The sequence below is a fragment of the Myotis daubentonii genome, chromosome 2, assembly GCF_963259705.1.
Source record: "Myotis daubentonii chromosome 2, mMyoDau2.1, whole genome shotgun sequence".
NCBI lineage: Eukaryota > Metazoa > Chordata > Mammalia > Chiroptera > Vespertilionidae > Myotis > Myotis daubentonii.
This window is the reverse complement of record NC_081841.1, coordinates 25,687,456-25,700,322: the sequence shown is the minus strand read 5'-3', so window position 1 is coordinate 25,700,322 and position 12,867 is coordinate 25,687,456. Positions and strand designations below refer to the sequence as shown.

At 42.7% G+C, this 12,867-nt stretch overlaps 1 protein-coding gene across 6 annotated transcripts in view; it reads left to right on the top strand.

Moving 5' to 3' along the window:
- DUSP16 (dual specificity phosphatase 16) overlaps nucleotides 1-12,867 on the top strand; it is a 101,708-nt gene that overhangs the window by 15,056 nt on the left and 73,785 nt on the right. The window contains exons 1-2 of one of the 6 annotated variants that reach the window (XM_059682224.1): nucleotides 946-1,304; nucleotides 8,619-8,715. The gene's annotated coding sequence lies outside the window, so the exon portion shown is untranslated. Of the gene's footprint in view, nucleotides 1-945; nucleotides 1,305-2,144; nucleotides 2,432-4,012; nucleotides 4,209-7,678; nucleotides 7,698-8,618; nucleotides 8,716-12,867 lie in introns of those variants that run through there. The other 5 variants (XM_059682228.1, XM_059682226.1, XM_059682229.1 and 2 more) reach the window with 5 other exon arrangements.

Here is a 12,867-nt window from a genome sequence, read left to right as displayed (position 1 = left end):
CTTCTGGTCTGATTTAAAGACGATTGCGCACTGTTCCATGCAGAAAACATTTTTAAAAGAGAATGTTTGGCTGCTCGCGCTCATTCAAGTTGTAAATAGAAACAAGTCTAAGAAAACAGAAGCCCAGTAAAATAATGCTGGGACATTCATGCGGGGGCTTCCAGCGACAAGCATGACAGAGGGCTGAGCGCCTGACAACACCAGCGCGACTTTTCTCCAAGTACCTGCAGCTTCTCTTTCATAACCCAGGGCCGTGCCCTGCCGTTTGCCATGGTCAGACTTTTTACAGGAGTGACTGTAACTCTCTCAAATCATTGTTTGCGTTTCTTCACGCTGGCGAGGCCGCTGGAAACAGCCCAAGCAGGGAGGGAAAGGCGCTGGCTGGGTCTTGGGGCGGGGGGTGGAGGGGGGAGGAACCCTTGAAATACCTGTTAGGGCGCAGCGCCCAGGGCTCGCGGCCAGGGCGCGGACCCGGGAGGTCGCGGGCCGGGAGCTCGGGGGGCGGCGGGCGCGCGGGCGCGGAAGGAGGAGGGCGTGCGGCCGCCTCCTCGGGCCGCCCGGCTCCTCCCAGCGGCGCCAGCGGAACCTGCTTCGGAGCCGCCGAACTCGGCGGCGGAACGTGACCCGACCCTCCCCGCGCGGGGGCTCGGGAGGCCGCGGGATGGGCGGGCGGCGCGCGGCCCCGCCCGGCGCCCACCGCCCTGCCCTCGCCTGTCTCCTCCTTTCCCCCGGGCTCCGCTGAGTTCATTCACTGGGATTGGTTTCAAGTGACGCCATCTCTTTATTTTTAAACCAATGACCTCATCCGCGCTTGAAGTTTCCTGACCAGCGACTCTTTCTCTTTTCCCCCCAGCCCCCCACCCCGCCCCCCCGCCTTTCCCCCTCTTTCTGTGTACCCCTGTTTGGGGGGCTTCAGGCAGTTTTTTTTAACGATTATCATCACCTCTCCCTCCCCCCTGCCCCCACGTCCCCCACGCGGCCCCCACCTCCACCTCCCCAACTTCTTCACCCCTTTCAACATTGTTTTCTCAAGGCTGACTTGGGGGGGGGGGTGAAGAAAATTTGCAAACGTCTCTTTTCTCCCTGAGCCTCCCGCCCCCGCCCACCCCTCAGAGAAGAAGAAGATAATCTAGTGAAAGGAAGACGAGGACAGCGCGACGGGACGGACGCGAGCGGGAGCGCTGCCGCCCTCCGGGCTCCGCGGCGGCGCCTCGCAGGTCCCGGCGGCGAGGGGGGACCGAGGGGAGACGCCAAGACAACTTTCGTTTCCCCCGGAGGGAGTCGGGAGGTCGGCGGCCCCAAAAGTAAGTGGCCTCGGGCCGGCCGCGCGGGCGGGAGGGTGCGGGCTCGGGGCGCCCGCCGCGCGGGCAGCGTGGACCCCGGCGGCTCGCCGGCTCCGGTGCGGGCGCCGCGCTCGCGCCCCGCCGGCTCTGCCCGCCCGGCGTCCGCGCCGCCCGGTCGGAAGGCAGGCGGGGGGGCGGCCGCGGCCCGAGCCACCCGAGCGTTGGAAGCGGGGGTGTAGGCCTGGCGGGGGGCCGGCCCGAGCGGGAAGGGGGGGGGGGGGCGGCCGGTGCGGTGCGGGCCGGGCCGCGGGGTCCGGCCGCGAGGAGCCGCCAGCGCGGGACGCGGGACTTGGGCGGGCGAAGCTGCTCAGTTGCAGGCGCGTCCGCTGCACAACACGCTGCCCAGTGGGGCCCCGGCCTGACGGCCCCCGTGATCCCCAGTTCGCCTCGGGGGTGCGCAGCGAGGCCACCTGGGTGGGGACGGCGCTGCTTTCTTAAACCGAACCCACCCACCTACACCCCGATTTTCCAAACGAGGGCCCGGGCCGTGATGTGGGGGGACCCAGTGTGCCAGTGACTTCTTTATTCACACTAGTCCTAAAACATGAGAAAAGAAAAGAAAAGAAAAAAGCCCGGGGAGACAACCGAAGATCTGTTTATCATGTGTGGTTTCATGTCATAAAACACCAGGGAGGAAAATATTTAGGCAAAACTGGGGTTTATTTCCTAAAACACACCACACACACACACACACACACACACACACACACACGTAGTTAACTTGACAAAATACAGGTAGCTCTTAAAGTGAACGGATAGGGCAAAATTCTAAAAAAGATGATTAAAGGCTAGCTGCACAGGCCCTGCAGCGGTGGGTGTCACGCATGGTTGGGAGAAAGCACACCCCCGAGCAGCCCGCGATGAATCCGGTGGAGAGGGAACCTGTTGCATAATCTCACTGGCCGTGGGGTTTGCCGTGTGCCGGCCCCTCGAGCGAAGGGGAAGTGCGTGAAGGTGCAGGGTTTTAAAAGCTCGAGGTTTTATTTACCCAGTGTTCTGGCTGCCACTTCTGCGTTAAACGCCTGTAAGTAAACACTCCGCTCTTACAAGTGAACCAAACCTATCAAACCTGTTTAGAAAATGACCAGGTATGTTTCTTTTTCTGGTGTGTGTGAGTGTGTGTGTGTGTGTGTGTGTGTGTGTGTGTGTGTGTGTGTGTGAAATTTACCATCCACGAAAGACCTTATGACTCCTATTTGGGGTTCTTGGGCCGCCAGAAAAATGCCTCTTGATGGGGCGGATTGAGAGTGCCCATGGGTGACAACTGTTTCTTCAAAGGATTGATACTATTTTGAACTCCAACAAGCAAAGAGATTTTAAAAGTGCAGGTAAATTTTTAAAAGAAGAAAAGCCGTAATTCTGAGACTGGTGGAGTTCTGTGTTTGGTGAAGGCGGCGACCTGGAGAAGTAAATTGAAAAACGGAGAACTTATGGGTCTATGTAGGTGTTTTAGTCAAAATGTGACTAGGCACTGCGCAAATGTTTTTTAAAAAAAGTTATAGAATTGACTGAGTTTGAGGACTGCATGGAAGATTGCTGTCTAAAAAATTGGGGGGGGGGTGGTGGTGGTAATATTTAACATCTTATGTAAGAATTTGGGCTAAATTACACCAGCCCAAAAAGTTGGTTTTTAGGTAAAATAATTTGTACTTATCAAAGTTCCACATGGGAGAAAATTAAAAATGAATTTGTTCTTAATTCTGCTGGTAATATGGTGGCTAGTGTATGAAAAAGTCAGTTCAAGCACTATAAACCTACATTTAGATGAGTACCTGTAAAGTAAAAGTAGTCATGTAAACTTGAGGATGCGGGGTCTCTGGCTAAAAGCTTAATGGCAGTAACTGAAAAGGGGCCAAAAGAGATGATCTTGTTAACTCAGTTCTGTTTCTTATACATTTAAAACTTATGTGTAGAAGTGAAGCAGAGGTGAGGTCTGAGGTTGGTACAGAATTTAGGCTGTGGGACAGAAGGGCCAGGGTTGATGTGTGAGTTTGTTTTGATGTTATTTTCTACAAATGTCTACATTGGGAATTTAATTCCATAGTTTCGGTGTATGGGATTAAGTATTGATGGAGCTGACTTGCTGTCCAATATTCATTTTTTCAATCAATCATAATATCCTACTAAATATAATTTGCTGGAATTACCAGTGTAGTTTATCTTAGAAACCAACTTTTCCTGGAATATCTTAAAAAAAAAAAGTGATGTTTTCCCTGGACATTTAATATTTTTAAAAATGCTTTGCATTCGCAAGCAAATAGCACTTTAAATTGAAGCAGTAAATTAACATAGGAAAGTTGATTTGGATCAGAATCCCAAGAAAGGGGAGAAGATAAATCAGGGAAAACAGAAACCAGATTTTATGACAGATTTTAACAGGTTGAAAAAACTAGTTAAAAGGACTTTATAGGAAAAATCACAGTTGATATTTTTTTTTTTAACTAACTACATCAAGATTTAAAACCAAAGCAGATATCCATCATCATAAAAGAAAATGTTAATAATGTTGGCTTAAGGAAAAACATAATTAATAAATTAAATTTTGCCCAAAGGCACATATGATATATATTCCAAAGCCAGATGTCATTTTTTTCTTGATTTTTTTTGTGTGCGTGTGTGTATGTGTGTGTGTGTTGTAGGTAATCTGATATCTTTGTACATTTCATTAGCCCTGGTAATCAAAGGTTGGCCATGTGAAGGGATGAGGTTCATAAAGGTTTGCTGGATTTAAAGAAGCAGGCTCAGGCTTTAAGAAGAGGCCATTCTCATGCAGACTAGGAGGGACCTGGAAATTTAATCAAATAAATGATTCGAGGGAGCTGGAGTGGCCAAAAAGAAGTATCTAAAGGAGATTACGAAAGACAGGTAATAAATAAATAAATAAATAAATGAATAAATAAATAAATAAATAAATAAATAAATAAACATATGGTTTCCAAGGGGTATGGTCAGTAAAGAAGGAAATAGAATACACCTTGGCATTACAGGAAAAAGGCATAAAGGGAAAAATATCCTCCTATACACTCAGCAACAAGAAGAGAGTAATGAAACTTCACCTCTTTCTTGATTGGGGTTAGATAGATATCACCAAAAGTCACAAGATTTTTTGTTACATAAACATTTTAATTTGGGGGGGAAGAAGGATGGAAAAAATAAATTATGAGCATAAGTTATAATTATATGAGCAGGCAAAACTTGAAATTGCCAAAGACAAATTTAAAATACAGGGGGACCCATTGTGATTTTAATTGCGTTATTGGAAAGGAAGGATAGGTTATAAAAAGTTGAAACTTAATTTATTTCTAAATTAACTACAGATATAAATCAATCAAGCAAAAACTTACAAATGGTTTACTATTTACATGTACTGAGGTGGATACCAAAAGTTGGGGGAATGGGTCCATACCTTTAATGAGAGGTTTATAAGAATTTTAATGGAGGTATGTACATATGCAAAGACAAAACAATGATCAGACAGCAGGGAAGTGCCAAATTCATGGTACAAAGAAGGAGATGGGAGGATTAGGGGAGGTAATCTTCATAGGGATAATAGAATTTGACCCCAGTTTTAAAGGATCGTTAACATGTGTATGGAGGAAAGGAAGTGGGGAGGTCAAAGGAGGAGGCCATTCATTCATCTCTTCATTCAGCAGATTTATCTATTATGTGCCAGACACTGTTCTAGGAATTGGGCATAGAGTGGAAAAAGGACAATTTTTTTGCCCTTACTTTCTAGTGGGAGAAGATGGGAGGACAGCAGACAAGTAAACATTACATGGAAAAGCTAATGTCAAGTGGTGATGTTTTGTGAAGATAATCAGGGTCAGGGAATTATAGAGGGCTAGTTGCAGTCCCACTTACTCTGTGAATAACCTATTTGCCCATCATATCCTGATAAATAATGTTAATGATATAACTTAATATTTATTGCCATCCAAACCAATTTGAATAAAAGTCTACACATTAACTTCATCTTTACCAATTTTTTTTAATGTATTTTATTGATTTCTTATAGAGAGGAAGGGAGAGGGATAGAGAGCCAGAAACATCAATGAGAGAGAAACATCAATCAGCTGCCTCCTGCACCCCCCCCACCGGGGATGTGCCCGCAACCAAGGCACATGCCCCCGACCGGAATTAAACCTGGGACCCCTCAGTCCGCAGGCTTACGCTCTACCCACTGAGCCAAACCAGCCAGGGCTATCTTTACCAATTTTTAAAAATGAAACCTACATAATGTTTTTTAGATTGAAGCACATAGGCTTTGAGTTTTTAATTCCTCATCAACAATTTATGTACTTTTTTTTTGCTGCCATTTGCTACAAGTCTCATGTTTTTGTGTGAGGTTAATACCACTGTTTATAATTTACTTAGGGTTGTGATGTACTGGGCTGTATACTTAGACTAACCGTTAGATTTTCCATTAAGGATCAATGTCACAATCCTATATAATAAAACCCTAATATGCAAAACGACCGAACAGTGGAATGACCAGTCGCTATGACGTGCACTGACCACCATGGGCAGATGCTCAATGCAGGAGCTGCCCCCTGGTGGTCAGTGCGCTCCCACAGGGGGAGTGCCGTTCAGCCGGAAGCCGGGCTCATGGCTGGCGAGCGCAGTGGCGGTGACGGGAGCCTCTCCCACCTCCACAGCAGCACTAAGGACCCCGCGGGAGTGGGCCTAAGCCAGCAGTCGGACTTCGCCGAGGCGTCCCGGACCGCGAGAGGGTGGAGGCTGGGCTCAGGGACACCCTTCCCCCCAACCCCCAGTCCACAAGTGTGCACCGGGCCTCTAGTAGTGTTTTAAAGTGAGGATAAATTCCAAGGACAGTTTGTTTTGATGGTACCTTGTATGACAGCAGAGGAAACAAAGATGTACAGACAGCATAAGTAAGCTATTCAGCTTTATTACCAGACGGGTAAAATAGGTTAAAGGGCGAATCCTGTCTGGGTCTTGTCCACATGGTATAGGAATCGAAAAGTAAATTTGGGCTGTGTTGTGTTTCATGTGCTTAATTATATCTCCTTAAAGATTTGTAGGGAAGTTAATGGTCTCATTGGAAATACTGCCTTAAACTTGGGATTTTTACTCTCTACAAATAGTAGTAACCTGAAGCAAAGTATCAGTTCTGAAATGGGGAAATCTAGGTTCTTACTGCAGGACCTGACTGCTGGGTTTTGTTGTTTAAAAGATGCCCTTTACAGTGTCAATTAAAAATTTTTTTAACAACTATTACTTGCTTTTGGACGCATTTATGAAGTACTTCTCGAGCATTCTTAAAGAAAGATGTTTCCTCTGCTTCACTCTTTCTGGACTTTTAAACATAAAAAAATTATAGGTGAAATTGAAGTAAGGGATTAAAAAAATGATTTATATTGTGTGTGTATCTATGGAACCAAATCTTTCAAAAAAGTTTTCTATATGCAGTCTTTATCTCCAGTATATTCTGATGCACTTGGGTAAGCTATGAAAAAGAAAGTCTTCAAAGGAGGTAGGAAATTCTTTAGCATTCCCTTGGTTTTCATCTAAACGAAATACTCCATTTAGAAAAGGATTGTAGATATAAATGCTAGGGGTCTGTGATGTGTGTGATAAAAGCTAAGGTGCTCTTCAGAAATATTTGGGAAGAATAGTAAAATTCAGATTTGTTTCAGTGTCTGGGTGAGAAGTGGGACAAACTGTGATTTTCAGAAAAAAGCTGCACTATAAATTGTAATTGTAAATGGCAAGGTAATTAATATTAAATATCTTCATTCTTCCCCTTAAGATTAATGTGGAAAGACATAAGTAGAGAAGTATATGCTATTTATTGTTTGCTGTATACATTTAAAAATACCAGCCCTGGCCAGGTGACTCGGTTGGTTGGCGTGCCATCCCATACACCATGAGGTTGTGGGTTCAATTCCTGGTCAGGGCACATTCCTAGGTTGTGGGGTTCCATCCCCCTGTCTGGGCGCATATGGGATCAATGTTTACCTCTCACATCGATGTTTTTCTATTTCCCTTCCTCTCTCTTTAAAATCAATAAACAATTCTCGGGTGAGGATTAAAAAAACAAAAAGACAACTCATTCTAGGATAACCTGGTAGAGTGGGCTTTTGATGAATGTTTGCTGAGTAAATTAAATTAATTCTCACAACTGTTACTTTTGATCCTGGTTCCATTACAACTCTAGCTTTTAAAGCACTGGTTTTTGAGTTTTGAGTTGAAACCTGGAGGGGGTTGGTTGCCTTACAGCCCTGGGCACCTACCTGACTTGTTGGAGCAGTATGCTCACTCTGGAACCTGGACCCTGACCTCCAGCTTGCCTGATCCTGTGACTGACCTGACCTCATCTTTTCCAAAATGCAGGTGGTTGTTTCCTATCAACTCTGTCTCTTCCTGAGCAGCTGATCTGTGTCCTCTTCTTGTTACTTCTCAGAATACTGAAGTGTCACCAGTATGGCCTATATTGTCGTGGGTTTCTTTTATTTTTGTCTGTTGTTTGGTTGAGGGAGAAGCACATTCTTCAGGAAGATAGTTCTTGACTTTGTTTTGTAAACTGCACATGGCATATTAAGCATGGTATTATTTTCTCTCTCTTCTTAGCGTTTACTAAAAATTTTGTGTTTCTTAAAAATGAACTGGTAAGAATCATTTTAATGATACAAACCAACTAAAAACTAACAAAGATTTTTTTTGGAGACAGTGAGGAAATTATAACATGGAGTGTGTATTAGGTGGTATTTAAGAATTATTAACTATAAAGTTTTTATCCATATTAATGGCATTATAGTGATATTAAGAAAGTCTCATATTTTAAAGGTACATGTGGAAGTATTTATAGGTAAAGTAAAATCATGACTAATATTTGTTTTAAAAAACTTTAGGATGGGCACAAACACAGAAATGGGAAATAAAACAATATTGACAAAATTTTTTATTACTGGGTAATGGGTACCTTGGGGTTTGTTACTATTTTTTGTACTTTGTGTATATTTGGAAATAATCATAATTAGTTTAAGCTATATAGTTAAACTATACATTACCAATTATAACTAGGGGAAGAACTCTAATATGATAAAATTATGTAGTTGGACATTTGAGCTAATTGGTTAATCAAAAATCTCCACTTTGCATTTTCTATGTTAGCTTTTAGTAATAATTTTAAGGGAGAATTTTATAAAAATATGGTCAGAAAAACTGTTTAAAACTTTTAACTTTGTGACCTTGTAATATATACCTGTAGGTTATTAATTGCTTTTTCATATTTTGTCTTTTATCCATTTACAGATGAGGAAACTAAGATCTTAGACTAAGTGATTTATTCAAATCTCAAAGCAAGTAAGAACTGCTAGAACTGGAGCCGAAGTCATCTGATTCATTTCAGGTACCTATTCTCTTATATATACACTAGAGGCCTGGTGCATGAAATTCGTGCATGGGGGGAGGGGTCTCCTCAGCCTGGCCTGCACCCTCTCCAATCTGGGACCCCTCGGGGGATGTCGGCAGTTGGACATCCCTCTCACAATCCTGGATCGCTGGCTCCTAATCGCTTACCTGCCTGCCTGCCTGGTCACCCCTAACTGCCCCCACCTGCCAACTTGGTTGCTCCCAACTGCCCCCTTGCACCGGCCTGATCACCCCTTACTGCCCTCCCTGCTGGCCTGGTCACCCCTAACTGCACCCCCCTCCTGGCCTGGTTGCCCCCAACTGCCCCCCCGCTGGCCTAGTCGCCCCTCACTGCTCCCCCTGCCAGCCTAATCACCCCCAACGGCCCCTGCAATGGCCTGGTTGCCCCCAACTGCACCCCCCCTGCCAGCCTGGTCACCCCCAACTTCCCTCCCCACCGGCCTAGTTGCCCCCAACTGCACCCCTACCCCCAACCGGCCTGGTCACCCCTAACTGCCCCCTCCCTGCCAGCCAGCCTGGTTGCCTCTTACTGCCCCTGCTGCCAGCCTGGTCACCCCTAACTGCCCCCCTCTGCCAACCTGGTTGTCCCCCATGGTCCCCCTGCTGGCCTGGTTGCCCCACGCAGCCTGCTGTTCAGTTGTTTGGTCATCCCTCACTAATCCCCCTGCCAGCCTGGTCATAGGCAGCCATCTTGTGAGGGCATGATGGTCAATTTGCATATTACCTCCTTATTATACAGGACATTTACAAATGCTCTTCTTTAACCAGCAGTTTTCAAACATTTTGGTGCTCTTAAAAATTATTGGGGACCCCAAAGATGTTTGTTTATGTGGACTATGTCTATCAATATATAACACACTGAGAAATGTTTAAAGTGTTGAGTTTAAAAATAATACATTCATTAAAGGTTAACATAAATAACATACTTTTATGAAGAAAGTATTTCAAAACAAAAAATACAACGAGAAGTGTGACATTGCCAAACATTTTGCCACTAGCTTTAATGCACTGCTTAATAGAAGACACGGATTCTCAATCCTGCTTTTATATTCCCTCTGCTGTATATGTTGTTTGTTTGAAGTATATAAAGAAAACCCAGCTATACACAGATACATAGTTGAAAAAGGGTGCATGGAGTATTTCAGTGCCTTTTCATGTAATTGTGATAGATTCTTAAAGATTCGTTGCAATGTTAACTTTGAAACTATATCAGTGAAATTTCTGTGCTCTGTAACATTAAAAATGTATTGAATCTTTGATGTGTATGTGACTCTATAACATTAGACATTGGTCATTTGAAAAAAGAATGGTTTACTGAGTTGTGCAGATCTTTCAAATGCCTACTTATTTGCTTATACAATATTTAACAAATTACATTCATTAATATGACCATTAATTTAGTAAAAAGAAGTCTTTAAGAATTGCGAAGCAGTCAAGAGTTTTGTGTTGAGTTCAAGTTTTCCAAAATTCCATTCTTTTTCTCAAAAGCTCAAATTCTATCATTGGCAACAGATATTGTCAGTTTTTCTTTGAAGTGTCAGGCTCACTTTATTCATTTTAGAGAAAAATGTTTGCCAAATACCTGAGTCTGAATAAACTATAATGTGTCTTCCAATCATTCTCTTAAGCAAAAATAGTATTCTATGAAAAAAGTGTGTAATTTAGTTCACAACTCAATTTGCATACATACATACATTTCCTTAAGACAGCTATTGTATTAGGTATGTAGCAGAAGTGATTTTTGTCTGTACCTCCCATTACATCACACAGAATGTTAAAAAGACCAAGTTCTCAAGATTAAGATTTAATAAAATTTATCACTTTTACTTTATCAAAAACATTGTTAAGATGACCTGGTTTTAAAAAAATGGTTGATAGACAGTGGGAAATACGATTATTACTGGTACAGTTTTGTTATCCCTGCTTTGATTTATTAAAGTGCCTGCATTTTGTGCACCATTGCTTTTGTACCATTAGAGCAGATATCAACATGTTGTTTCAGGATAAATCATGAGATTCAGAAAGTTATTTAATACTTTGAGTAATTCAGCAGCACTGGTATTTGTTGCCAAGCATTCACATAAAGGAAGACCTTCTTTGATGGTTAGTTGGCTTGGATACTGGCATAATAAAAACAAAACTGTAAGTTCCCCCACATCTATGGCTTTGTCCATTTATAAAGCAAAAGTACTATCCTTAAGGCAGTTAGCAGTAAAGTATTTAATTTGATGAGATACTGCATCTATGATAAGTGGCATTGCCATGATTTCTTTTACTGATTTTTTCATCCAGCAGACATTCAGCAGTGTCAGTCATACAAAGCTTTATTAGTTTCTCAGCTATTGTGTGGCTCCAGTGCAGTCGGATAATTTACCTTGTATGATGCTTCAGTGGCTTTTCATTTCTAGTTTGAAAACAGTCTTTTGCTTTTAAAGAGCTCATCATGTCAATTATTAAAATATTCAGTTTCTTTTTCTTTCTTTTTTTTTTTTTTAAATCCTCACCTGAGGACATGCTTATTGATTTTAGAGAGAGAAACATTGATCTGTTGCCTTCCTTTATGTGCCATGGCGGGGGATCAAACCTGCATCCTAGTTATGTGCCTTCCCAGGAATCGAACCTGCACCCTTTTCTTTTTCTTTAAACTCAATGGATTCATTTGATGATAATGAGTAATGAAGTTATATATAGCAGATATTGTCAAAGATTGCTGTGCCTAGGAAATAGAAGTACTGAGAACACACTGAGTTAATTTCTTTTAAAAATGCATACTTATACTTTAAATTTGCTACCTTAGAAAATTCTAAGAAACAGAAGAATATATACAAGCATATGTTTTATTAGCTGCCAGAGTGATACATTATCATCATGTATCCTCTGGATTCATGATTGTACCCTCATGATATACTGAGAGTGAAAAGGCAGGCATCGTCTTTGTATTACTAAAAATAATTTTACCTTATGGATTCCCTAAAATGGCCTCAAGGACCTCTTACCAGGTGTCGTGTCTCTCGATCACACGTTGAAAATGATGATATAAATTATTGCAGTGTCCTAATATATTTTTAGAGCAGCCTAATACAGACACCTGTATCAGTAAAGTAATGTTTCAATTTTAACTGGTTAATTATCAAGGAAGACGGGAATATGCTAGTGTGTGGGTGACCCAGAGACCATATTGGGTGGAAGGTCATACAGCATGAGCGAGTGGTGGGATAAAATATATACACGGGAAGAGTTGGTAAAAGCACTCTACTACAACTTAACAAAAAACGAGTATTTTCTCTCCCTGTGTTTTTAAACGATAAAAGCACTGAGCCCACATAGATGTACAAAATACAGTGTTCATACTCGTTTATATCAGGACTACACAGCCATTTTTGCTTTGAGTGACAGCAGGGGAGCGATGCTAACATACTTGAGAGAAGCAGGGATGCTCATGGCAGTTGTTTGTTCCTTCCAACTGGGGAAGCTGTTGACCTTTTTTCTCTGAGGAAGCTGAGGGGTGACAAGACACGTGAGGTCAGAAAGAAGAAATTGTGAAAGGGGGAAATGGAGTAGACGGCAGTCTTCGTGGGAGCAGCTCTAGGCAGAACGGGGCTGTGGACAGAGTGGAGAGAAGCATTGAGGGCAGAGAGGAAGATGGGTGAGCTGGGCTCTCCCAGGTGCTGGATACCAGAAGAATGGGGTCTGGGGAAGTTCAAAGATGAGTGTGACAGGAGTCATGGAGATGAACATTATTTGAAAGATTTCCATCACAATATGGTTCAAATAACTATTTAAATAATGGTACTGGAAAATGGTAATGGAAAAAATAAAATTAAAAATATTAATTAAAAATAAAGAAATAATAAATGGTACTGGATAGCCTGACTTTTAATGTCTTGCCAATATTCAACTTGTTACTATAACCAATGGGAGAAGACAGCAGTGCCATGAGTTTGGTGTAGTGCGGGTCGATCTCTAAGCTTTGGTTATAAGCATCAATATGTGAAAATATTGACTGGGCCAGGTTTGTGGCTGTAAATTCAAGAATGAAATTTTAACACTTATTTTTTACTAACAGACAGTTATGATTAAAGAGTTTAGTTAAAAAAGATATCATTTATCAGTTTTGTTATTTATGTGG